The sequence below is a fragment of the Aquarana catesbeiana genome, linkage group LG02 (assembly GCF_042186555.1).
Source record: "Aquarana catesbeiana isolate 2022-GZ linkage group LG02, ASM4218655v1, whole genome shotgun sequence".
Taxonomy (NCBI): Eukaryota; Metazoa; Chordata; class Amphibia; order Anura; family Ranidae; genus Aquarana; species Aquarana catesbeiana.
This window is the reverse complement of record NC_133325.1, coordinates 355,456,561-355,482,529: the sequence shown is the minus strand read 5'-3', so window position 1 is coordinate 355,482,529 and position 25,969 is coordinate 355,456,561.

The following is a 25,969-nucleotide window of genomic DNA, read 5'->3' as shown; positions in this document are numbered from 1 at the left end:
GGAGAGGAGTGTGGAGGGTATCACAGTGGGCAGTATGTACAGGAGAGGAGTGTGTAGGGTATGACAGTGGGCACTATGTATAGGAGAGGAATGTGGAGGATATGACAGTGAGCAGTATGCACAGGAGAGGAGTGTGGAGGGTATTACGGTGGGCACTATGTATAGGAGAGGAATGTGGAGGGTATGACAGTGAGCAGTATGTACAGGAGAGGAGTGTGGAGGGTATGACAGTGGGCACTATGTATAGGAGAGGAATGTGGAGGGTATGACAGTGAGCAGTATGTACAGGAGAGAAGTGTGGAGGGTATGACAATGGGCACTATGTACAGGTGAGTATGATGAAGGAATCTGGGAGGGAAAAATGTAAAGGTTTGTGGAAGAATGTTTAGGGACTGCGTAGTAGTTAAGCGGGCCATACATGAATACAGATTAAGCAGAGACCAGCCATAGTTGATCTATGTATGGGCTAGCTGGTTGTACACAAGTCAATCTATTAATCAGCTTGAGCACAACCAGCCTGTCAGGTTTTTCCCAAAACAATCAGTGCTGCCAGCTATGGTTAGCAGTGCTGATCATTGAATTCTATGGGTTGAGAAGGGTCTCCACTGGCAGAACACAATAACACTGCAGGATTGATTCCCTCATCCACAGGTCAGCAGGTGAGAATGTGTGTGGGGACAGGCTGGGGAGAGAGGTCTGTTAGCAGGGGGGTGTGAGGTGGTCATGGAGGGATATCAAACAGCGGGTGGGGGGAGTAATTGGGAGTGATATCTTTTGGAGTAGGGTCTATCATCTGCAGGTTGGGAAATGGTCACCTATAATATAAGTTGAAGGAAGGTGGCTAACATGGGAAGTGGCTGGGGAGTGACCTGGTTGGTGATGAGTGTGAAATGGATGATGTGTTTCAAGTTTCTTTCACATTTGCGGTAATGCTTACTGCCCTCTGAAAAGTGATCTGTGGTGGATTGCTTTTCAAGAAGTGGTATAGCAGCAGCTGACAGGCGTTCATGAGGTGTTACTGCCGCCTCCTTGTTTTTTTTTAAATTACTGAATCGTAGTTTTACATTGTTGGACTATGCTGCTACTGCAAGCAAGTTTGGCTTGCAGTTGCAGAGTGGCCCCATGGAAATCAATAGGCGAGTTTGGCAGGTGGTGCTGCTTGTCAAACTCTGCAGTCTCCAAGCTGTCCAATGAGCTCATTGCCTCTGACAAGAATTGAGGAGAGGCACTGTGAGCTCATCCTCTCAGTCTGCTGCAAACAGAGTGTGCCAGCTTGTATTTAAACTGGCCGCTCTATATGTAGCTTCTGCCAAGCTTGCACGAAGAGCCCCGTATCTCTGGAACCATAGACGATAGGAGCCCCAAATTTTGGCCAGTGGTTAAGTAGGTCTTTAGATACATATCCCCTGAATTTGGGCTCTATGTGACCCCTGGTCTCCGAACCACGACCCTCAAAGTCGATGTTTTTTTTATTTTTTGTGATTTTTATTTTTATTTTTTAAATGGGCCTATCTTAAGGTAAGGGGCCTGGAGCTGTAGCTCCAATAGCCCCTATGTTAATCTGGCAGCCAAGAGGCCCATTGTAACTCTGGAGGAGCTGCAGAGATCCATAGCTCAGGTGGGAGAATCTGTCCACAGGACAACTATTATGCCCTGTACACACGATCGGATTTTCCGATAGAAAAAGTGCGATCGGATTGTGTTGTCGGAAATTCCGATCATGTGTAGGCTCCAGCGGACTTTTTCCGTTGGAATTTCCGACACACAAAGTTTGAGAGCAGGATATAAAATTTTCCGACAACAAAATCCGATCGGTTAAATTCCGATCGTGTGTACACAAATCCGAAGCACAAAGTGCCACGCATACTCAGAATAAATTAAGAAACGAAAGCTATTGGCTATTGCCCCGTTTATAGTCCCGACATATGTGTTTTACATCCCCGTGTTCAGAACGATCGGATTTTCCAACAACTTTGTGCGACCATGTGTATGCAAGACATGTTTGAGCCAACATCCGTTGGAAAAAATCCATGGATTTTGTTGTCGGGATGTCTGATCAATGTTCGATCGTGTGTACAGGGCATTAGTCTTGCACTCCACAAATCTGGCCTTTGTGGAAGAGTGGCAAGAAGAAAGCCATTGTTGAAAGAAAGCCATAAGAAGTCCTGTTCACAGTTTGGGGGAAGACATGTGGGGGGGACACAGCAAACATGTAGAAGAAGGTACTCTGGCCAGATGAGACCACAATTGAACTTTTTGGTCTAAAAGCAAAACTCTATGTGTGGCAGAAAACTAACACTGTACATCACCCTGAACACACTATCCCCACCGTGAAACGTGGTGGCAGCATCATGTTGCGGGGATGCTTTTCTTCAGCAGGGGCAGGGTAGCTGGTCAGAGTTGATGGGACATTGGATGGAGCCAAATACAGGGCAATCTTAGAAGAAAACCTGTAATGTCGCATACACACGAGCGGTTTTGCCGTCGGAATAAACTCTGAAGGTTTCTCCGACGGAATTCTGACAGAATTCTGCTCAAGCTGTCTTGCATACACACGGTCACACCAAAGTCTGACCATCAAGAACGCGGTGACATACAACACCTACAATGGGACTAGAAAAAGGACGTTCAATAGCCAGTGTGCCACCTTTTGGGCTCCTTCTGCTAATCTCGTGTTTATCTCGTGTTAGTAAAAGTTTGTTGAGAGACAATTTGCGCTTTTCAACTTTCGTGCTTTTCAGTCTGTTACTGCTCTTCAGTTTGTGCTTGTGGGTTTGTATCTGCTTTTCAGGGAATGTAGTCAGTTTGCATCTGTTTTTCAGTGTGTTCTTGTCCACTCGTTTCTGATTTTCAGATCGCTCTTCACAGGCCTTGCTGGTCTTCAGTGCGTTCTGTTAGTTCGTTCTGACCAGCCGACCGTTTTGAAGCCATGTTGCGGGTACGTACTAGTGTAGAGTTAGTGCTGTGTGGGGGCTTGGTGTTGGGGTTCATACTTGGACCCAAGCCCAGTCCATGAACAGGGCGAGGAGGAGTTCATGGACCAAGAATTGGTTGCTCCAGCGTGACCAATTCTCTCATATGCCTTTGCTTTGTGAGATCCAGGAGAATAATCCTGATGATTTCAGGAACTTTCTCAGGATGACGGACCCCGTTTTTCACCGTCTGTTGGCTTTGCTGACCCCTTATATTAGCAGGCAGGATAACTGCATGATGCAAGCCATCACTCCGGAGCAGAGGCTAATTGCCACGTTGCAGTACTTGGTGACTGGGAGAAGTCTGCAGGACCTCAAGTTCTCGACAGGCATCCCACCAGGCTCTGGGGATCATTATCCCAGAGACCTGTTCTGCTATTATTCAGGTCCTGCAGAAGGACTATATTAAGGTAAGTTATCTCCTTTAACATCACATTCTTTGTATTTAATGTATTGTATTTCTTTCATCATTCCCTAATTACCATGATTGTAATATGCTGTGAATGTCCCCTTTGTCCTCGTGCATGCTGTAATCTTTTAATGCTCCTTTTTTGGCCTACATGCATATTTGCCTTCAATAACCTCCCCAGCATGCAATCCTGGGCCAATATACACCTAGCCTAGTCACTTAACAATGTATTTTGTCAGCTCCATTGTGGTGCTTTACCCTAAACACCCCCTAAAATGTGTCCAAATGTTATTGTTGAGGGCGTGGCCTAAGCATGGCGCTGAAAGGACGTGTCTGAGTGAATCTCCGTCCAGCCACCGACCTAAAAACACCTAGCTATGCCGTCTAAAGCATCGGGTTCCTGTACAGCATTAGGTAAACGACCCGGGAAGAATACGGCTATGAATCTGTCCTTTCTTGGCTCCATCAAGCATTAGCTTGCCGCCGAATGAGCCAACCCTAACACGCAGGCCAGAGCCTCGAGGTCGATTTTCTCTCCCTCCTCACACGCTGCCTCCGCTTGTGAGAGTTCCCCCGCCTCCTCCTGCTGCTCAGACCTCATGGATAATCCGGATTACCCTGCTGGCTCTAAAATGCCTTCACTGGTGAGTGAACTTAAAAAAGAAATAGCAGGCATGTTTCACAGCATGGAGAAATCGATTAAAAAGGAGATCTCCGCAGTGAGGGCAGACATGACACATGTATTGAACAGGGTTGAGGAGACAGCGCAGCGCCAAGACTCCCATGAAAGAGCCATTAAGGAATTGCAAGAAACGGTCACTCAATTAGCTTACGCACATCGGGCCTCATTATATAAACTTGAGGACCTCGAGAACCGCAATCGCAGAAACAAACTGCGCATCCAAGGGTTGCCAGAAGCAACCAGGGATAATGATTTAGAACCCTCAATCCGCAGTATCCTTAACACTGTCTTGGGTAACTGAATTCACTGACGCATTGAGATTTGACCCGGTACACCAGGCTCTGAGGCCATGCAATATCACATCCGACCAACCCAGGGACGTTATATGTCACCTGCACTATTTTGAGGAAAAAAATGCTATTATGGCTAAGCTACGGAACACGCCAAACATTGACTTTGATGGTGCAGTTATCAACATCTTCCCTGATATCTCTAAAGAAACTCTTGACCAATGCAGGTCCCTAAAACCTCTATTGGACCAACTAAGAGGAGATGGGATCACTTATTGGTGGTGTTTCCCCGCATGCTTGATTGCCACTAAAAATGGCCGCTTCTACACACTCCGGTTTCCTGAAGACCTCTTGTCGTTTCTCCAAGATTTGAATGTACCACACACAGAGCTCCCGGTTTGGCAAAACCCAATACCCACTTTCACGGCTCCCCTGGCCTCTCACTGGCGGAAAACCCCACCCAAGCAGAAGCACACCACAACTCCGGGTTCTTCTCAGAAACATGGGTGAAGAAACTCCCTGATCATGTCTGGTATCATTATCACCACTTTTGCTTAAACAAGCCTTCTCTCTCCATCACCTGATTATATTATGCTGTATTGTGACCCATTTTGTAAGTTATAATATGTTTCAGTTTTGACAATGCTAGAGTTTATTGTATTTTTAACCCTCTTTTATACAGGTCGTGTGCTGACGGGGGATCCTGATCCCTGCATAAGCCCTCACTACAGCGTATGTTCATTGCCCTACTCCTCCTGGGGTTGGCGAGTGCTGGCAGTCCCCACATGCTTTTTATAGGTCTCCACCTGGAGGACCTAATGGCTGCTTGCTCCCCCCTTCCGCACAGGGACCACCGCAGATTCCTGCATGCTTTTTTTCCAACTCCCATTAGTTTTACAGTATGTGCACATTTTGTCTTGATGTACTCCTTTTCTTTTCTCCTCTTTCTGATCTTTCTTCTCTATCCCCACCCCGTTCTTTGCTCCCTCTCCTGGTAGCTGGTATGCATGGTTACATAAGTTGAAGACACACCCACCACTGATGTAATGGCTACTCTAAAGGTACTCTCATATAATGTCAGAGGCCTTAATGTCAAAAATGGTAACAATCAACGCAAACAAATAATAATGAAAATATTGCAAGCTGAACACTAAGGCTTAACACCAAGCCCACATAACATAACAAAACACAAATTAAGTGCAGCGCAAATGATATAAATATAAATAAAAGTCCATATATGAGGGAAACACAATTCTCCTGAAGTACAATACTCCTTCTTATTATGGAAACACCACGAGATCTTCTCCACTAATATGCATATAAACTGCTTACCAGATATAAGGTCATAAAAAGCATGGATTTCAAAATCCTGGATGTCCATGGCTCGGATCCTCCAATGATCTTCACTTATTCCCGGCAGATGTCTCTCAAATACAGCCAATGAGCAGATGGACTCTCAATATAAAGTAGCAAAAAAGGGGAAAAAAACTTCAAAGAGCGATCCGTATGAAGCAGTCATGAAGCAATTTATTAAAAGATATTAAGGTATAATCCACTATAAAAAACGCGATTGTGTAGCGCTGATAAAAAACAGTAAAAAAACAACAGTATAAAACAAAGCAGAGACAGACTGTTCGCTTCCGAACAGCTGTGAGATGGCAGCGGGTGACGTCAGAGCAAAAGACTCCGCCCCCCATACACTGCGTTACGTCCACAGGACTTTGTCAACGAGGGTGGAGTCATGCTGTCACTCGAATGCTTTATATAATTGCCGACTGTCAGCAGAGGATGTGTCTCGTATCGGAACCGGAAAGAGATGCAAAATCATATGATTCCTCAGTGGGGACATCTACTAACAGTATGGCAATTGGTAAAAACTACTAATTAACTTAAAAATGAAACTAAACACAAAAATTCCTGAGCAATTATTGGTCTATAATAGGACCCATTATTTACTTCATGATTAGTGTGCATATAATAAATAAAAAACACCCGCGGCCATCTCGTACATAAAATCTGGTGCACATAGAACACCTAAAAAATACAATACAATCACTGAAAGCAATAAATGCACAGAAGGTATAAAGTCATAACGCATGAACTAATCTACATTGCAAGACCCTGTGCATAAATACATACATATATCAGTATATACAATAGAAAAACAGAATCTAAAAATCTAAAGAGACACATTACACTCATTTATCAGAAATAAAACAATTGAGGTCAAACTCAATGTTTAACCCTCTAGGGGCTGCTACTCTTGTTTCGTGGATCCATAAAGATTTTCGACGGCTACGTTGCCTAATAAAGTTACCACCTCTCCAGTGTTTCGTAACTTTTTCACTGCCCCAAAATTGTAATTTCCTAGGGTCCCTATTATGGCAGACTCTAAAATGTTTAGATACATAATGTGTCTTTAAACCTTTTTTGATGTTATTAACATGCTCCGCAATGCGGACACCCATGGGTCTGGAGGTTCTTCCTACATACTGAAGTCCGCATTCACACTGGAGCATGTATACTACTCCTACCGTATCACAAGTGATTACATTTTTTATCTGATAAGTTCTATCGGTAGCAGTAGCACCAAAATCTTTCCTTTTCCTAATATGAGATTTACATTGCCTGCATGCTGGGCATTTACCGCATGCATAGAATCCTGTCATGAAATTAAAAATTCTGTTTTCTTTAATTACAGGAGGATCCACCACACTCGGGGCAATGATATCCCTCAAAGTGGGTGGTCTCCGGTAAACAAACCTGGGGCGGGCAGGAAGGGTAGGACCTAAGATAGTGTCTTTTTTCAAAATTTCCCAATATTTTAGAATGATCTTCTCTACCTTCTTATGTTGGATATTATAATCCAAAATAATCCTATATTGGGGGGCCTGTTGTTCTGTATTCATAGTTTTATTATCCCTTCTGTCGGAATCTGCTATTAAGGAGGATCGATCCATAATGCCCACTTTCTGGACTTCCTCTGCTATAAGAGACCTAGAATATCCCTTTTGCAGGAATTTTTCTGCCATGAGATTGGCTTGTGAAAAATAATCATTGTCCAAATAGCAGTTTTGCCGAAGGCGAATGAACTGCCCCCTAGGAATGTTTAGCAGCCATGAGTTATGATGGCAACTATCTAGGGGGATATACCCATTCCTGTCTGTGGGTTTACAATAATTCTTGGTCCTAAAGAAACCTTCATGTTTGAAAATCTCCAAGTCAAGGAAGGCTATGCAGGAAGCATCAGCCTTCCATGCAAGGCGAATATTCTTAGTGTTCCCATTGAGCCGGGAAATAAATAATTGGAGGCTAATCAGGTCACCTTCCCAGATAAGAAAGAGATCATCTATATATCTTTGGTAGCAGAGCAGCTGTGTAAAAACAATTCGGGTGACAGCATGACTCCACCCTCGCTGACGAAGTCCTGTGGACGTAACGCTGCGTACGGGGGGCGGAGTCTTTTGCTCTGACGTCACCCGCTGCCATCTCACAGCTGTTGGGAAGTGAACAGTCTGTCTCTGCTTTGTTTTATACTGTGGCTTTTTCACTGTTTTTTATCAGCGCTACACAATCTTTTTATAGTGGATTATACCTTAATATCTTTTAATAAATTGCTTCATGGTTGCTTCATACGGATCGCTCTTAGATGTTTTTTTCCCCTTTTTTGCTACTCTATATTGCGAGTCCATCTGCCCATTGGCTGTATTTGAGAGACATCTGCCGGGAATAAGTGAAGATCATTGGAGGATCCGAGCCGCGGACATCCAAGATTTTGGAATCCATGCTTTTTATGACCTTATATCTGGTAAGCAGTTTATATGCATATTAGTGGAGAAGATCTCGTGATGTTTCCATAATAAGAAGGAGTATTGTACTTCAGGAGAATTGTGTTTCCCTCATATATGGACTTTTATTTATATTTATATCATTTGCGCTGCACTTAATTTGTGTTTTGTAGAGGCCTTAATGTGCCCGCTAAACGTCATCAAGTGACGCGAGAACTTAAACAATCACTTTGTTCGGTTGCATTCCTCCAGGAGACAAATCTGACTCATTCGACTTCTGTTAAATTACACTCTCGCTACTTCCCTAATTGGTACTACAGTTTGTCAGACACCATCAAAGCCAAAGGAGTAGCCATTGGGTTCAGCAATAGTGTGACTTTCCGCCTCATTGAAATGCTAGCGGACGATCATGGTCGCTTTCTCTTTCTTAAGGGCTTTATAGGTAACACCCAGTGTACCCTAGCAAATGTGTACTGTCCCAATCACAATCAACCCTCTTTCTTCACCCAACTCCTTACAAAACTTTCACACTTTACTGAAGGCTTACTTATCCTAGCGGGAGATATAAATATGCCACTAGATCCCATTACTGATACCTCACAAGGCAGATCTAACATCCCATTCAAATGCCTAGCATATGTTAAAAAAAGGCTCCTGGACTTACAATTGATGGATCCTTGGCATTTATTACATCCCAAAGACAAAGACTACTCCCACTTTTCCAAAACACACCGATCCTATTTCAGAATAGATAACATTTTTATAGATCATTTTCATCTCCCTCTCCTACATTCTGCTAACATAGGCATTGCCTCTACCTCAGACCATGCTCATGTTTCTATACTCTTAACCATGCCCACCCTGTGTCGTCGCACCAATAACTGGAAACTCAATGATTCCCTCCCTACTAATTCAACTGAAGTCTCCATTTTATCTTCCTCACTGTCTCAATATTTCAGAGAGAATGCTTCTCCAGAAACGTCCCCTTTGGTTCTGTGGGAAGCTCACAAAGCTACTTTAAGTAAACTCATTGAGCTTGGTGCCAGGAAGAAAAGGGAGCATGGTCAACAGAACAAGCAGGTTCTTTCTCAAATTGCTGAATTAGAAAAACAGCACAAACTATCTCTTCAGGCTTCACATCTTGCTGCCCTTACACTCAAGAGAGAGGAACTCAAAATTCTTCTCGACCTAGACACTAAGAGGAAATTACACTCTATCTCACAAAAGGTCTGCGAGTGGAGAAATAAGCCAGGCAGATAGTTAGCTAGATCCCTTAAGGCCAAAAAGACCCTATCTTTCATTCCTAAAATTAAACTCCCATCGGGCGAAATAGTACATGCTACTCCCCAAATCACCAAAGTGTTCAGAGATTTTTATTCTAACCTTTCATTCTCCACACATATCTATCAATTTCTGCTTCATTGGCTTCATTGATGTGTGATGTGTGGTAGATGTCTTCTGATCAGGGTTTCTGCAATAATTCTGTGTTTCTGTGTTTGCTATTCTAGCTGACTCTCATCTGCACTCTGTTATCATGCTCTCCACCAGTCTGAACTTTTTTCCACACAAATGTCGTTTTGGGGCATAGTCATATGCCCCCACAGTCATAGGGAAGCATTATGAATAAATGTACTCACTGTAACTATTACTTAACATACTTGTCTGCTTTTAATATATATCTGTACTTGGATATCCAGAATATTTACTTATATATGTGTATGTTTTATTCCCAGGGATGCACTATATTGTAAAGATGGAGTTCCCATTTCCAGCCAGTCCACGAGAGATTAATCTAATCTCCTTCCAAGTAACCTCATTAATCTTAAATAGTAATTGATCCATGATCCTGGCTCTGGCCCGGGTCCCCGCTGGGATGGCTCGTCGGTGCTCCCCGACACGGAAAGGCCTCTGTCTCTTTCTCTACTTAGGGACAGAGGCATCTCTCTAGCAGTGCTGGTGCGCACACCTGCGCACACGGTATCCTTCCATCCTTACCCTGTCAGGCTGCTGCCTTTCCGTGTCGGCGGCCTTTGTCGACGGGTGACATCACCGCGCCTGATGACGCGCTGGCGTCGGCCGCTGCTCAGGCTGAGTATCCACAGTGGGCGGACCACACACTATCTACATAGACAGCTGATGTTCATCTGGTGCGGTGCGCTCTGACTTACCCCCTAATCAGCTGTATCATTTGTATCAAACTTTACCCCGCCCCCAGAGTCAATGATTGGTCCGGAAACCCCACACCCCGCTTCACACAGGGTACTTATCAGCATTCATACACACACTTTCTCCTGCTACACAGCTAACAGGATTGTGCTCTTTCCATCAGTGTATGCCTGTGCCGAGCAACATCTGAGACTAGGTATGTAACTATAACCTCTGCTATTACATATGCTGATTACCCCTCTCTTTCCACTCCAAGGCATGGTCCTGTAAAGTCAAACGCCTTGTACTATGCTCCACATATTTACTGCCTTTAAAAAGCGAAGCGTACTTCTGATTCCCTTCCTTTGATTTTTTAGATGTGTGACTGGATCGCCCATTAATAGTGGCTCTTGTGAGCCCTGGCTTGCTGCCTCTGTGGGGATCTACGCCAAGGCCGGGACTTGTGAAGCACCCCAGACTCTCTCTCTTAGGCTCCACCTATGCAGCTACATCTAATGTGTTATCCCCATTTAATCCATCCAAATTCTCTGGACTAAAGGAGGTGGGAGTCCATCTCTTGATACCTGTGTGTACAGATTCTTATGTGGAAGAGACGAGTTTTTTGTGAGTACACTTAAATATCTATGCTTGTTCAGACTTATGTTCTGTCTCCATGCTCTGCTTGAAATTTATACTTGGTGACATAATTGCTTTATATTATATGCTGGTGCTAATTATACTGATTGATATATACTTACATATACATATATATATCCTTTTTTCTTTTCTTTAGAAATTTATCTAAACTGCTTTCCTGAAACTCCTGAAGAAGGAAACACACATTATAGAGGGAATTGTGCCTCTCTATATTCCGAAACATGTAGAGTATCACATGCTGCTGTACCGTCACCCCAGTGTTACAACTTTTTAACTTGCTGGGATGATGCATCACAGCATTATAGCAGTTTGATTATAATTGATCATCGTCTCGTCTTTTTGTTTTGATTTTATATCATAAAATGTTTTGTATATTTTATAACTAATAAAAACTTTATCAATTTTAACACTATTTGAACATCTGACTTTTTGCACCAGCCACGTACTTTCCCGCTGATACACTGTCCATAGTATTCCCCTTGGGGCACATTTTTTCCTTTGGTTTCTTTTCACTCAAGAGAGAGGAACTCAAAATTCTTCTCGACCTAGACACTAAGAGGAAATTACACTCTATCTCACAAAAGGTCTACGAGTGGGGAAATAAGCCAGGCAGACACTTAGCTAGATCCCTTAAGGCCAAAAAGACCCTATCTTTCATTCCTAAAATTAAACTCCCATCGGGCGAAATAGTACATGCTACTCCCCAAATCACCAAAGTGTTCAGAGATATTTATTCTAACCTATATAATGTTCAAGGGGGCCTAGCCCCATATATCCCAATCAGGAAAAAGTAAACATATTCTTACCTATTTGAAAGCCGCTAATCTACCCAAACTACCAAGATCGGCTCTCGAAAACTTGGAAATTAATTTCTCTATTGAGGAATTCCAAATTGCATTAAAATCTGCACCCTCAGGTAAAGCCCCTGGACCCGATGGATTCACAATCTTATATTATAAAACATTCAGCGACATCCTTCTCCCCCGCCTTACGGCATATGCCAATTCAGTTTCCCACGCCTCTGGTCTACGCCCACAATCCCTCTCGGCCCACAGACAAGGACCCCACCTTGTGTAGTAGCTACAGACCCATTTCTCTCCTAAATACAGATACTAAACTCTACGCCAAGGTTATAGCAAATAGATTACTTCCTCTACTCCCCAAGTGGATTACGGCTGACCAAACAGGCTTTATACCTAATAGGGAGGCCAGGGATAACTCTCTGTGATCAATTTCCCTGATCCATTATGTCCGCAGATGTTCCCAGCCCACCCTCCTCCTATATACAGATGCCAAAAAAAGCATTAGATAGGGTGGACTGGGACTATCTCAAGATTACCCTCCGTCATTTTGGTCTGGTCCTCAAAATTTACCATCATATCTCATCCCTCTATTCCAACCTTTCAGCACAAATCCGTAGCAATGGGTCTCTTGGCGACCCTTTCACCTTGCACAATGGCACCAGACAAGGTTGCCCCAGTTCCCCCTTCTTTTTGCCATCTCCCTGGAACCCTTCCTAGCCACAATTGGACACAACAGCAACATTGTGGTATCCAAGTGGGAACAACATGGTATATACATATACATAAGTGGAAAGTAGATCCCATAAATATGCAGCCTACGCTGATGACATTTTATTCTATATCCAGCAACCCCGTACCACACTTCCAAATTTAATGTTAGCGTTCTCTAATTTTCAAACGATTTCTAATTTCAAAATTAATCTAGCTAAATCTGAAATATTAAACATTACTGTCCCCCAACCAGTAGTCGATCAACTGAAACCCCTATTTCCCTTTCACTGGAAACACAAAAGTATGAAATATCTTGGCATCTACCTCACACCTAGTCTACACTCCCTCTTCAAACACAACTATATCCCCCTCTTGAACAATATTAGAACAGATCTCCAAAAATGGTCGACTCTATCCCATTCCTGGCTAGGCAAAGTAAATATTATTAAGATGAATATCCTACCCCGGATTCTGTTCATATTACAAATGATCCCCTTGAGCGTCCCTATAGGGTTCTTTACCCTACTTCAGACCATGATCGCCCGCTTCATTTGGAGGGATGGCCACCCCAGAGTCTCCAGAGCTGTACTGTATCACTCCAAGTGCTCTGGGGGGTTAGCACTCCCTAACATCAAGGCTTATTACCAAGCTGTAGTATTGTCATGTGACTGGAAGTATGCTGTTGCTACTAAACTATGGGTACAGTTAGAGCACACCCTTTGTGGTTAAGACCTATCAATGATCCCTTGGATACCTCGCTTCACGAGGAATCTCTCTCAAAATACTTCACCCCTCACCACATCTTCTCTGGACATCTGGGACGGACTACACAAAAAACTCTCCTGGTCCTATGACACCCCTATAATGCCACTACTACATCACAACTACTTTTTACCAGGCTCCATGAATCTGGGTTTCCAATCGTGGGCCCCGGAAAGACCCCTCTTACTGCATCATATTCTCTGCTCAAATAAACTTAAGCCTCTCACAGAAAGGCTCTAAACCTGTCAATTTCATGGATAAATGGAGATATAATCAAATTCATAGTTTCCTAAAAACCCTCCCTCAACCTTTACGGAATCTACAAGATCTTAACAGAATTGAAGCCATTTTAAACCACAAAGACACCCCACTACCCTGCATCTCACAGTTCTACAAAGCTCTCATCGATCTACAAAGCCCTAAATACCCTGCCTACTTGGCCAAGTGGGAATCCGACCTGGGCTCCACTCTCACAAGCAAGAAAAAAGATAAAATTCTTCAGCTAGCTCATGTTTCTTCATTTGCCTCAAGTATGGCGGAAGCTAATTACAAGTTACTCACCCGAGGCACCGCAACCCTGCCAAACTGCACCGTATGTTCCCCTCTAATTCCCCACTCTACTGGAGAAACTGTGGGACCATTGCCACCCACGCTCACATCTGGTGGTCCTGTCCTTTCATCTGCCCCTTTTGGTCCAATGTTCTAACCATAATTCATCAGATTACGGACACTGATCTCCCTCAAGACCCCTGGATTATTCTTTTTCATGCCACTCCAAGGCCTATCGGCCTATCGATCACTCATTTCCCACCTGCTGAACACAGGTAAGGCTCTTATTCCCTCTTTATGGGGCCAATCTACAATCCCCTCCATGCGGAAATGGCTACAGAAGGTCTCTGAGGTTTGTCTCATGGAGGAACTCACCCACATTGCGAGAGGAATCACTGAATGTCATAACTCAACTTGGACCCCTGGTCCTCCTTCATCACTACCCCTGGCTATAGGGATCTCATCTCTACGATTCCTCAGGACAACCTTTCAACTTAAACTTCTCAAATGTAAAAGCTCACACACCCCCTTTAACGAACAGTCAGGTGGCTTCTTTTCTCTGCACACTTCTCAGATATAAGTGTTTATTTCTGTTCATTTATGTCGGGATTTCTCACATGAATGAGACTATGTGTGCCAGCCCTCCCATCCTTCCCTCTCCTCATCTTTATCCTTCTCCCCCCCCTCTCTACCTCCTTCCCCTCCCTCTTTTTTTTTCTTCTCTTCCTCATGTTTCTAGTTTACCATCTATTCTATGAAACTTCTAAATAATCGCATAATTATAATACTTCTGTTGGCTCAGTGTCACACCTAGACCTATGTCTACTTACAGCCGGATTCAACACTCCCCACATTTTAATGTCCCAAACTTCGGCTGGCCTTGGTCCATGTCATATAGTTTTACTGGTCTTTGGGTGAACATGAGCCCCATTACCATGTTTATTTGTCTATGTATGTTATACTTGAGTTTCTCTTCATACTCTACATGTTGTTGTAATCCTCTTTCTTTTTCAATAAAAAGATATTAAACAAATGTTATTGTTGTCCTTAAATTCAAGCAGAGTGCCATCGGCTTTTTTTAGGGTCCCAAACTCAGCTCGAACCCCCCCCCTAAAATTTTTACAATGGGCCATCAGAGGGGGGGAGGAATCTGATAAGTAGGGATGAGCTTTGTGTTCGAATCAAACGCATGTTCGACTCGAACATTGCCTGTTCGGTCGTTCGCCGAATACCGAACGATATGGGCCGTTCATGCCAAATTCGAGTGGCGCGTCATGGCCCATAATTAACTGCAGAATCGCAGTGCATTGCTGGCTGATGATTGGCCAAGCATGCACTATGACCCGCATGCTTGGCCAATCACAGCGCCGTCTGTACAGAGAGCTGTATATGGTGGTTTTAGGCAATTATGGCTCGGGGGTTTAGTACACGCCCAACACTATATAAGGCCGCCTGCACGGCGGCCCTGTGTAGTGTGTTCCGGCGTTGAGAGAGAGATAGATAGACAGTGAGACAGTGTCATTTGATTTAAGTTAGATAGAGTAGGCAGGCGAGTCAGTTAGCTGCACTTACAGTGTATTGTGTATATATATACATCCTAGGTGTTGTATATATATATATATATATATATATATATACTGTATTCAATTTAGCTAGATCTGTTCCTGTTATTCTCTTCCTACTACTGACAGGCAGGCAGGTGTTTTTACAGTATTTACAGCTACCTGAAGAAAAGTGCTGGTGTTCTTCTGATCCTATTAGTCCTATTAGCTACAGTATTTACAATTAGTGTAGTGCGTCCTCTGCACAGTGTGCACCTAAAGCTACCTGAAGACAATTGCTGGTGTTCTCATACTAATAATACTACAGGCAGTCAGTTGATTCTGCTAGCTGCAGTATCAGTATATATATACATCCCAGCTTTGTGCAGCTACATCTCACTGCAGGCCATTAGTATGTCTGGAAGGCCAACAAGGAGAGGCAGACAGTCACAAGCCAATAAAAGAGGGCAAGCAGGCTCTGTGTCTAGAGGCAACAGTGCTGGTCGTGGAGATGGTGCATCCTCATCAGCACGTGGGTGTGGGACACGCTTGTCCTTTTTTTCAGCAGCTGGCCATGTTGAGCCGCAACATGCGGAAGACTTGGTAGAGTGGATGACCAAGACGTCCTCATCCTCCTCATCCTCTCTCACCCAGGCTCAGGGTACTTTGTCTGGCAAAGCGGCTGCCAGCGCGGCCTCTTCCCTTGGCTCAATGGCATCAGTCACTCCTTCCCTAGCCCCACCATGTCCTCCTGAGGAGTCCCCCGAACTGTTTGACCACAGTGTTGGGTACATGCTCCAGGAGGATACCCAGCTAGAGGAAGGCAGTAACGTGAGCCCAGAGAGAGGGGGTGCCCAAGAAGGACAGCAATCTGGCAGTCATGTTCCCTTAGCTGCAGCATACTGCCAGCTTTGCTCCAGTGATGAGGAGGGAGGGGATGATGAGGTCACTGACTCCCAGTGGGTGCCTGATAAGAGAGAGGAGGAGGAGGCACATCACCAACGAGGCAGGATGCCCTCCAGGGGCCAGCTTAAGGGCAGCACACTGACTGCACCACACCGCAGAGCTATGCATGTGCAGGGCGCTGCTGTCTCTCATTATTCCAAAAGTTCCTTGGTGTGGGCCTTTTTTGAGACGAGTGCATCAGATCCCACCGCTGCTATTTGCAACATATTTCTCAAGCGTGTCTCTCGTGGCCAAAACATCTCCCGCTTGGGCACCACATGCTTGACCAGACATATGTTGACCTGCCATGCAGTTCGTTGGCAAGCGTACCTAAAAGACCCACACCAAGGAACAAAGAGGACCTCTCCTTGCTCCTCATCAGCTGGGATCTCCAACCCCACTATACCTTCAGTCCTCTCTGAGACCTGCGCTGAGAGGAATGAAGGTGTAGAATTAAGTGTGTCACAGCCAAGTACTTGGGGGCAATCTGCTATCGGTACACCGACGTCAGATTGTACCAGGCAAATTTCCCTGCCCCAGCCATCCACATGCCCAGCGGCTGAATGCTAGCTTGGCTAAATTGCTATCACTTCAACTGCTGCCTTTTCAGTTGGTAGACTCTGCCCCCTTCCGTGAGTTTGTGGAATGTGCGGTACCTCAGTGGCAGGTTCCCAAACGCCACTTTTCCTCACAGGAGGCGATTCCGGCTCTCTACCGGCATGTGGAAGGCAATGTCTTGGCCTCGCTGGACAGGGCGGTCAGCGGTAAGGTGCATATTACTGCTGACTCATGGTCCAGCAGGCATGGACAGGGACGTTACCTATCTTTCACCGCGCACTGGGTGACTCTTCTGGCAGCTGGGAAGGATGCAGGACAGGGTGCAGTAGTTTTGGAGGTTGTTCTGCCACCACGCCTCCAAAATACTACTAGTGGTGATTCTGCCACACCTGTCACCTCCACCCCCTCCTCTTCTTCTTCCTCCATGGCCTCTTCCTGTGCTGATTTTACTTCTGAACCAGCGGTGCTCCGTAGGCGTTCAAGGGGCTACACAAGCACGCAGGCCAAAAGGTGCAATGCGGTGCTTGAGCTGGTGTGCTTGGGGGACAGGAGCCACACTGGGGCAGTCCTGAGGCAGGCCAGGAAAGTCTGTGTGCATTTCCGCAGGTCATATAATGCCAGTTCTCGGCTGGCTGACCTCCAAAAGGAATTGAACCTTCCCAAGAACTGCCTAATCTGTGACATGCCCACCAGGTGGAACTCAACGTTGGCCATGCTGCAGCGGCTGCACACACAGCAGAGGGCCAGCAATGAGTACTTGTGTGACTATGGCACCAGGACAGGGTCAGGGGAGCTTGTTTTTTTTTTCCCACGCCAGTAGGCCATGATCAGGGATGCATGCACTGTCCTGTCACCATTTGAGGAGGCCACGAAGATGGTGAGCAGTGACAGTGCATGCATCAGTGACACTGTCCCCCTTGTCCACCTGTTGGAGCACACGCTGCGTGGAATAATGGACAGAGCACTTGAGGCAGAACAGAGGCAGGAAGAGGAGGACTTCCTTAGCTCTCAAGGCCCCCTTTATCCAGACAGTGTTCCTGCGTGCCCGCCGATCACACAGGAAGAGGACGAGGAGGAGGAGGAAGAAGAGGATTGTGTCCGCATGGAGTTGGAGCCTGGCACTCAACATCAGCAGCAGTCTTTAAGGGATCATTTACAGTCCCAAGAAACCCATGGACTTGTACGTGGCTGGGAGGAGGTGGCTGCGGATCATGTCGTCCTTAGTGACCCAGAGGACTCTGGACCGAATGCCTCAGCAAACCTATGCTGCATGGCCTCCCTGATCATGCAAAGCCTGCGGAATGATCCTCGTATTCGTGGTATCAAGGAGAGGGTTCAATACTGGCTGGCAATCCTCCTTGATCCACGTTACAAGGGTAAGGTTGAGGACCTTATCTTGCCGTCGCAGAGGGAGCAGAGGATGAAACATCTTTGGGAGGACTTGCAGAAAGGTCTGTGCAACGCGTTCCCAGAGACTGGGAGGTTACAAACGCCTGTTCCTGGACAACGTGTTGCTGAGGCTTCGGTCAGTCAAAGAAGGAGCAGTGGAGAAGGTGGCCGTCTGACCGATGCGTTCAGACAATTTTTATTGCGCAGCCCCAAGGTATGATCGGTTCCAGCAACCATCGCCAGCGTCTGTTTTACATGCTGCAGGAATACCTAGGGGCAAGATCTGACTTGGACCCCTTTCCCACCGAAAATCCTCTGGGTTACTGGGTCTTGAGGATGGATCACTGGCCAGAGCTTGCACAGTATGCAATTGAGCTACTGGCCTGTCCTGCATCCAGTGTTCTTTCTGAACGCAAATTCAGTGCTGCTGGAGGTTTTGTAACCGATCACAGGGTGCGCCTGTCCACCGACTCGGTCGATCGACTGTCCTTCATAAAAATGAATCAGTCTCGGATCACCACCAGCTACCAAGCACCTGATGCTGATGTAACCAAATAATTTTTTTTGAAATGTCAGATGCCTTCAAGATTGCCTATGCTGATGCTGAGTGACTATCCTGTTATGCCGAGTGACTATCCTCTTCCTCCTCAATGATCATGCTGATAGCTTGTAGGAATATTTTTGGTACTGGGTGCCGCCACCATTGGCTAAGGCCCAATTTTTCAGCCCCTGTTTAACAGGGGCGTGAAATTACAATTTTTGATGCAATATTTTGCAAGGAGGGTTCGTTGTTGCACTCAACTAGAGTATTTGTGAGGGGTTGCAGTGTTGTGGCACCAGCACCAGTGCCTAAGGCCCAATTTTTCAGCCCCTGTTTAACAAGGGTGTGTAATTACAATTTTTGATGCAATATTTTGCAGGAGGGCTCGTTCCTGCGCTCCAACTAGAGTATCTGTGAGGGGTTGCAGTGTTGTGGCACCAGTGCCTAAGGCCCAATTTTTCTTCCCCTGTTCAACAGGGACATGTAATTACAATTCTTGATCTAATATTTCACAGCAGGGCCCGTTTCTGCGCCCACCAAGAGTAAATGTGAGGACTTACAGTGTTGTGGCACCAGCACCACCACCACCAAAGGCCCAATTTTTTTGCCCCTGTGCAACAGGTGCATGTAATTACAATTCTTGATCTAATATTTCACAGCAGGGCACGTTCCAGCTCCCATCGAGTAACTGTGAGGACTTACAGTGTTGTGGCACCAGCACCACCACCACCAAAGGCCCAATTTTTCTGACCTTGTTCAACATGGGCATATAATTACAATTATTGATCTAATATTTCACTGCATAGCCCGTTCCTGCACCCACCAAGAGTAACTATGAGGGCTTACAGTGTTGTGTGCAACACCAACACCTAAGGCCCCAATCTCTGAAGAGTATATAGGGCAGGCCCCTACTTTCAAACATCCAACTTATAAACGACTCCTACTTGCAAACGGAAGGAGACAACAGGAAGTGAGATGAAATCTACCCCTAGGAAGGGAAATTCTCTCCTGTAAGGGTTAATATGGGAAAACATGTCTCCTTTCCACTGATGCTTTATCACCAATCCTTCTTTCACTAAAAATACCAAATTGTCAAAAAACATTTGTCATTGGGACAGAAAGTGAGGTAAAATCTTCTAAAGAGGTGCACAAACAGCAAAACAAATGTCACAGGGGTGATAACCCTTCCCTATGTTTTCCAAAAAGCTTAAAAATAGATTTTTTTGGCTGGAGCTACACTTTAAAAATGTACCAGTTCAAAATTACAAACAGATTCTACTTAACAACAAACCTACAGTCCCTGTCTTGTTTGCACCGCCTGTATACTGCTGTTCAGAGGGCCTGGGGCCCCTTTCCTTTTTTTAATCTGGGTGCGGGGTTCCCCTTAATATCCATACAAGTCCCAAAGGGCCTGGTAATGGACTGGGGGGGGGGGGGTGTACCCATGCCGTTTGCCTCACTGATTTTCATCCATATTGCCGGGGCCGGACATTACATTAAAGCCGTAAGTAGTTTTAAATGACTTTTATTATTTTAAAAATGTCATTTTGTGCAGGGACTGTTCTAAGCACGGGAAACGCCACTTTACAGGCATACTATAGACACCCCCCAGGTACGATACTTAAAGGAATATTTCACTTTTTTTTTTTCACTGCTCCCGAAAAAACGGCCGTTTTTTAAACTTTTTTTGTATTGATACATGTCCCCTGGGGCAGGACCTGGTCCCCAAACCCTTTTTAGGACAATACCATGCAAATTAGCCTTTAAAATTAGCACTTTTGATTTTGAATGTTGGAGTCCCATAGACTTCAATGGGGTTCTAACGTTTGTGCAAATTTTCGTTCGGTTCGCAGGTTCTGGTGCGAACCGAACCGGGGGGTGTTCGGCTCATCCCTACTGATAAGTGTGCCTTATATTTTTGTCTTGAAATACTCCTTAAAATAAATGTTATACTGATGTCAGCCAAGAATGTTTGTGTCTAATTTGCTTGCTATGTTATGTGCAAAAGTACTAAGATTTTTTTTTCTGTTTTGACTCCACAGTTCCTTCAGCGCCACAGGAATGGCAGGCTGTGGCATCCCATTTTGCCGACCGTTGGGACTTTCCCAACTGTGGAGGGGCTATAGATGGGAAGCACGTCCACATCGTGCCACACCCCCATTAGGGGTCTTACTATTATAACTATAAGGGGTTTAATAGTATAGTGTTAAAGGCGGTGGTGTCGGCAAAATATGAGTTCCTCTATGTGGATGTGGGGAGGAATGGCCGGATGTCGGATGAAAGAGTCTTTGCCCAGATGGAGTTTTACCAACGTCTCCAGACCTGGCATTGCCACCTGATGCGGACAATGTTGAAGGACTCCCGTTCGTCTTTATTACTGATGAAGCATTCGATCTGGGCGAGCACCTGATGAGGCCATTCCCCCAGAGGACCCTCACCCCAGAGAGAATGCCTTCGGGATAATTGCCAGCCGGTTCCGCCTGTTTCTGACAGCAATGCACATGGCGGAGTACAAAATCAACCATATCATCTTATCCTGCTGCATAGTGCACAATTTTTTAAGGAAAAATGCCCAAAATTATATTGCCTCAGTTGGGCCTGAGGCTGGACTTCCTGAGAATCCCCTGATGGGCCTGGATACTGGTCATCCTGGCTTGACACCCCAAAGCGCCCTTGAAGTTCGGCAGAAATATGTAAATTATTTTATGTGTAGGGGGGCCATTGCTATGCCAGACAATGTGTAAATATTTTTTTAATAAAAAAAAAAATATCTGATAAAATCTTGAATTTTCTGTATTGCTTGTGTTTCTTTTTAGCTGTCTCCTAGGTTCTCCTAGTGCACTTGTTGTGCCAAGTGTATTTTCCTTTAGTAAATAAGCCCCATTGTCACTGTAAACACAAAATTACTTCAAAAACTGGTATTGAGCATTGAAAGAAGAAGCCAGACATTGTTGATTATCAAACTTTTTACTCTGTGCTCATTCACGTGTGTTATAAAATTTTGATGTAAATTTTTTTTTTTTTTTACAATTTTTTTTTTTTGTATAAACGCGCATGTTTCTAAACATAACATACACAACTCTGGAACTTACAAAGTTTAACGTAGAAAAACTGAAGGCAATATCAGACATTATAATGTTAAAAATGTCTTGATATTGCCTTCAACAGATGGGGTGATGTCACCCCTGTAAAAGCCAAATTTTGAAGATGCACACAATTTGGGAGTCAAAATGGGTATGTCCCTCCTGATCCCATGCCTAATGTCAACATGTGCTATCTCCCATCATGGGGGGATAAATGGACGTGTTCTGGGGGGGGGCAACCCCTTCCTCTCACCTACTAGAGTTACGAGGAAGGGATTGCACCCACAAAATGTGTACATTGATATCCCCTGATGGCAGATAGCATATGTTGACGCACCGTGTGCATCTTTAAAATTTGGCTTTTAAAATGTCAAAAATAAGTTTTTGTAAAGTCCAACAAATGTTAAAATGGTGGCATTTGGAAGAAATTCAGATTCTCCCCAACACATCAATCATGTTCTTCATTTGTTGTTCCATAACATTGAGTTTCTTCCTTATGATGTCAATTTCACCATTCCACACCATGATGTCGTTGAGTAGCCTTTGTGCACTGTCACTTGTGAAATATTCAGCTTGCTCTTCAACAACCAGCACATCACCTAAAAATTTGAGTAAAAACATGTATTATAAATATGCAGGCATACATATATTACCTGAAGCTGGGGTGTCAGACACTCACCTGTTGTGGTGACAATCTCACCGACTTACTCTACCTCTCCCTCCTCCAGATCCTCAGGGTGTGTTCTTCTTCTGAGTTCCCCTTCTTTCTCAGGTGGGGGGTTCCTGGTGTCCTCTGAGTGGTGTCCTCCGAGTCTTTTCTTCCCTATCCTGTTTCCCCGAAAATAAGACCTAGCGTGATTGTCGGTGATGGCTGCAATATAAGCCCTAAGCCCCAAATAAGCCCTAGTTAAAGGTCTTATTTTCAGGGTAGGGCTTATTTTCGGGGAAACAGAGTAGGGCTTATTTGGGGGGTAGGGCTTATATTGCAGCCATCACTGACAATCATGCTAGGTCTTATTTTCGGGGAAACAGGGTATGAGAATGAAACAAAAGGTATACTTAGCACACAGATATTTGAGTCTAGAAAAAAGAATATGAAACATTGCTGGAAAGTGGGGTACAATTGTCTGTTTTGGTCAGAGTTCCAAGCTGAAGACATGATATTTTACTTTACCAAAGCTGGAATACTTACCTTTTTGTGACAATTTTCACACATGGAGACACCCCAAGTATCCACTGGAGCACCTGTGTGGGACACCTTAAAAAGTTTGTTCTTATGTCCCATACTAGTGCTCACGAGTCCAGATGTGTAAACAGCTGCTGAGTGTCCTCTCCTTACATTACACGGAATCAAGCTTGCATTTCATTCTAGTTACAAACACATCTAGACAGCAATGTACAAAACTTATTTTTATACAAATAGGCATGACCAAATGTATTTAACCTGTATATGCCCAAAACATCGTATTTAATGAGCGAACAATGTTTCCTACGACCAATTAATGCACCCACGAACATGAAAGTCGCCATTTTAAACTGTACAACAGTAAAGAAAAGCACATGGAGCAGCATGCAAGTAATAATAATAATTGGAACACACGACAACTACTTACTTTTTAGAAGCACTTTCTTGATTCTTCTATACTGATCCTGCTCCCTCAGTTTCAGGTCTGACCAACGTTTCCTCAATTGCTCCTTAGATCATTGTACCCCAAAATTTCTGTGCAGACTCTTCACAACTTTAGTCATGATCTTGGCCTTTCTCACATTTGGGTTTAGGTACGGTCCATGCTGCCAATCATAATCGGTCCTCCTCAAGATGTCCACCATCTCCACCATCTCTACAAAGGCCATATTTGAGGCCTTAAAGCTTCTCCTCCGGGATCGGGACGTTTCTGTCTCTGGGTTTTCCTCCTCCTTGTTAGTGGAATTAACAGACACCTGCTCTGTCTCTGTCATGTCTCTCCTACTGCGTGCCAAATGAGAAGGGGTGGGGAATATTCTAGAAAGAACGGCAGGGGTGGGCGACGCGGGCGGAGTTTCACGCATGCGCAGTGTATATCAAGCTAACACGCATGTGTCGTACGTACGATCTGTGTGCAGAGAAAAGAGGAACGGAAGTGGCGAGCATCCTAAGCGGAGGTAAAATTTGAACTTGGCCCATCAGTGTCCTATACTGCTTCAAGATTGAGGCCTATATTGGGATAAGATTATGAGAGTTTAGACTGACATGAGTGTTTTTGTCTTGTGTATTGTCTTACAGGAAATATGAATCACTTTAAGGACCCAGAATTCATGGCCAGTTTCATAGACAGGTACAGGGAGATGAGGAATTTGTGGGAGGTGAAACACTTATATTATAATAAACAAGCTAGGAGGTCAACGCTGGAGAAACGTTAGGAATTTGTGAAGACTCGGGTCTCCAATGCAACCATCCTGTTCTTGGAAAAGAAAATTGTGATCTTGAGGAACATGTATAAGAAGGAGCATAATAAGATCCAGAAATCACTCAGATCAGGAGCAGCAGCAGTGCAAGTGTATGTACCCAGGCTGTGGTATTTCAACAAACTGCGGTTTATGGATGACCAGACTGAAGCCAGGGAATCACTTTCTACCCTGCAGCCTTCCCTCCACCCTTCCCTCAACTAGATGTTATAATTGATAACAAATTAATGATTTAAAACAAAGAGATTTACATATCAATAGACAGTAGTGGCCAAAAATGTTTGGCACAAGAATGAAAAATGCTGGGGTCAGAATGACAGTCTTTTCTATTTATTAACATTCAATTTGCAAGTCATGAGCTAAAAATTGTGTGTGATTGATGAAGCAAAAACTAAAACTATGTCCCTTTTTTAAAAAACAGGATGAGCTCAGCCAGGAGGAGGGTCTGGAAAGTGTCAGCCAGGAGGTGGCCGTGCCCAGTGACAGCCAGGAGGTGGCCGTGCCCAGTGTCAGCCAGGAGGTGGCCGGGCCCAGTGTCAGCAAGGAGGTGGGCGGGCCCAGTGTCAGCCAGGAGGTGGCTGGGCCCAGTAGGAGCCTCACCCAATCCTAGGTGCCTCCCCTCCGCCTTACAACAAAAAGGCCCAGCAAGGGGATGATCACGGAGGAGGCAGCACTGGGACTCATTAGGGAAGCAAGTGATGTCCTCAGAAGCCCCCCCTGACGCTGAAGAGGCCTATGGCTGCTATCTAGCCACTAGATTGATGAAATTGGAGGAGGGCCAACGCTTCCTCTGTGAGGGAATTTTTGGTGAGGCCCTTCAGAAGGGGATTAGGGGCCAGCTGGCTCAGAACAGCCATGTATATGAGCTTGCCCATCCTCCTCCTCCTGCCACAAGTCCACCACCAGAGCCACAGCCTCCAAGGAATGCTGCAGGGAAGGCTGCAGGGAAGGCTGCAGGGAAGCATGGAGGGAAGGCTGCAGTGAAGAGAAGAAAGTGATGGTCTGGGTTCAGTCTGGTCTGACAGAAGACACAGGCTGGTATAGTACCACAGCCTGGGGACATATATGTCATCTGCTGCTGGTCCTGATCTCTGGGAGTCCTGGACTAAATTGGGCTCCAAATTATATGGACTCCTCAAGATAACAATTTTTTTTCCCACAGACTTGATGTGTGCCCCCCAAATTCCAAAAGGTTCTCCAGCGTTGCCTTTCTCTTTATTTTGTTACCCAGAATAAATGGAGATTTTATTTTCTGAAAATACTTGTCTATGTGTTTTTCTAAAAATAGGACAATTTGTTTATGAGTAGGCTGGTACATTTCAAAAATACAATGTCAAATTAACAATGGACACCAACCTCCTTGAGGTTAATAAAAAATACAAGATAATAATGTTATTGTGGTAACTTGACACACACAAAAAAAAAAAAAAATTATGGAGATCACTAGAAAATATTTTTTGAATAATACAAAAAAAGGAGATCTTGATGAAATAAAAAATAATAAAAAAAGATGACTATAAAAAATAATTCAAAACATTATTATGGAGATCTGGCTTTAAAAAAGTAAAAGATTATTCATGCGATCACGAGAAATAATAAAGAAATAAGTTTGTGAGAACTCTGTGTGAATATCAGCAGCAACTTCATTATTCTAGCATTAAGAAACACAAAAGAATGTGTTGCATTAAAAGATCACAGA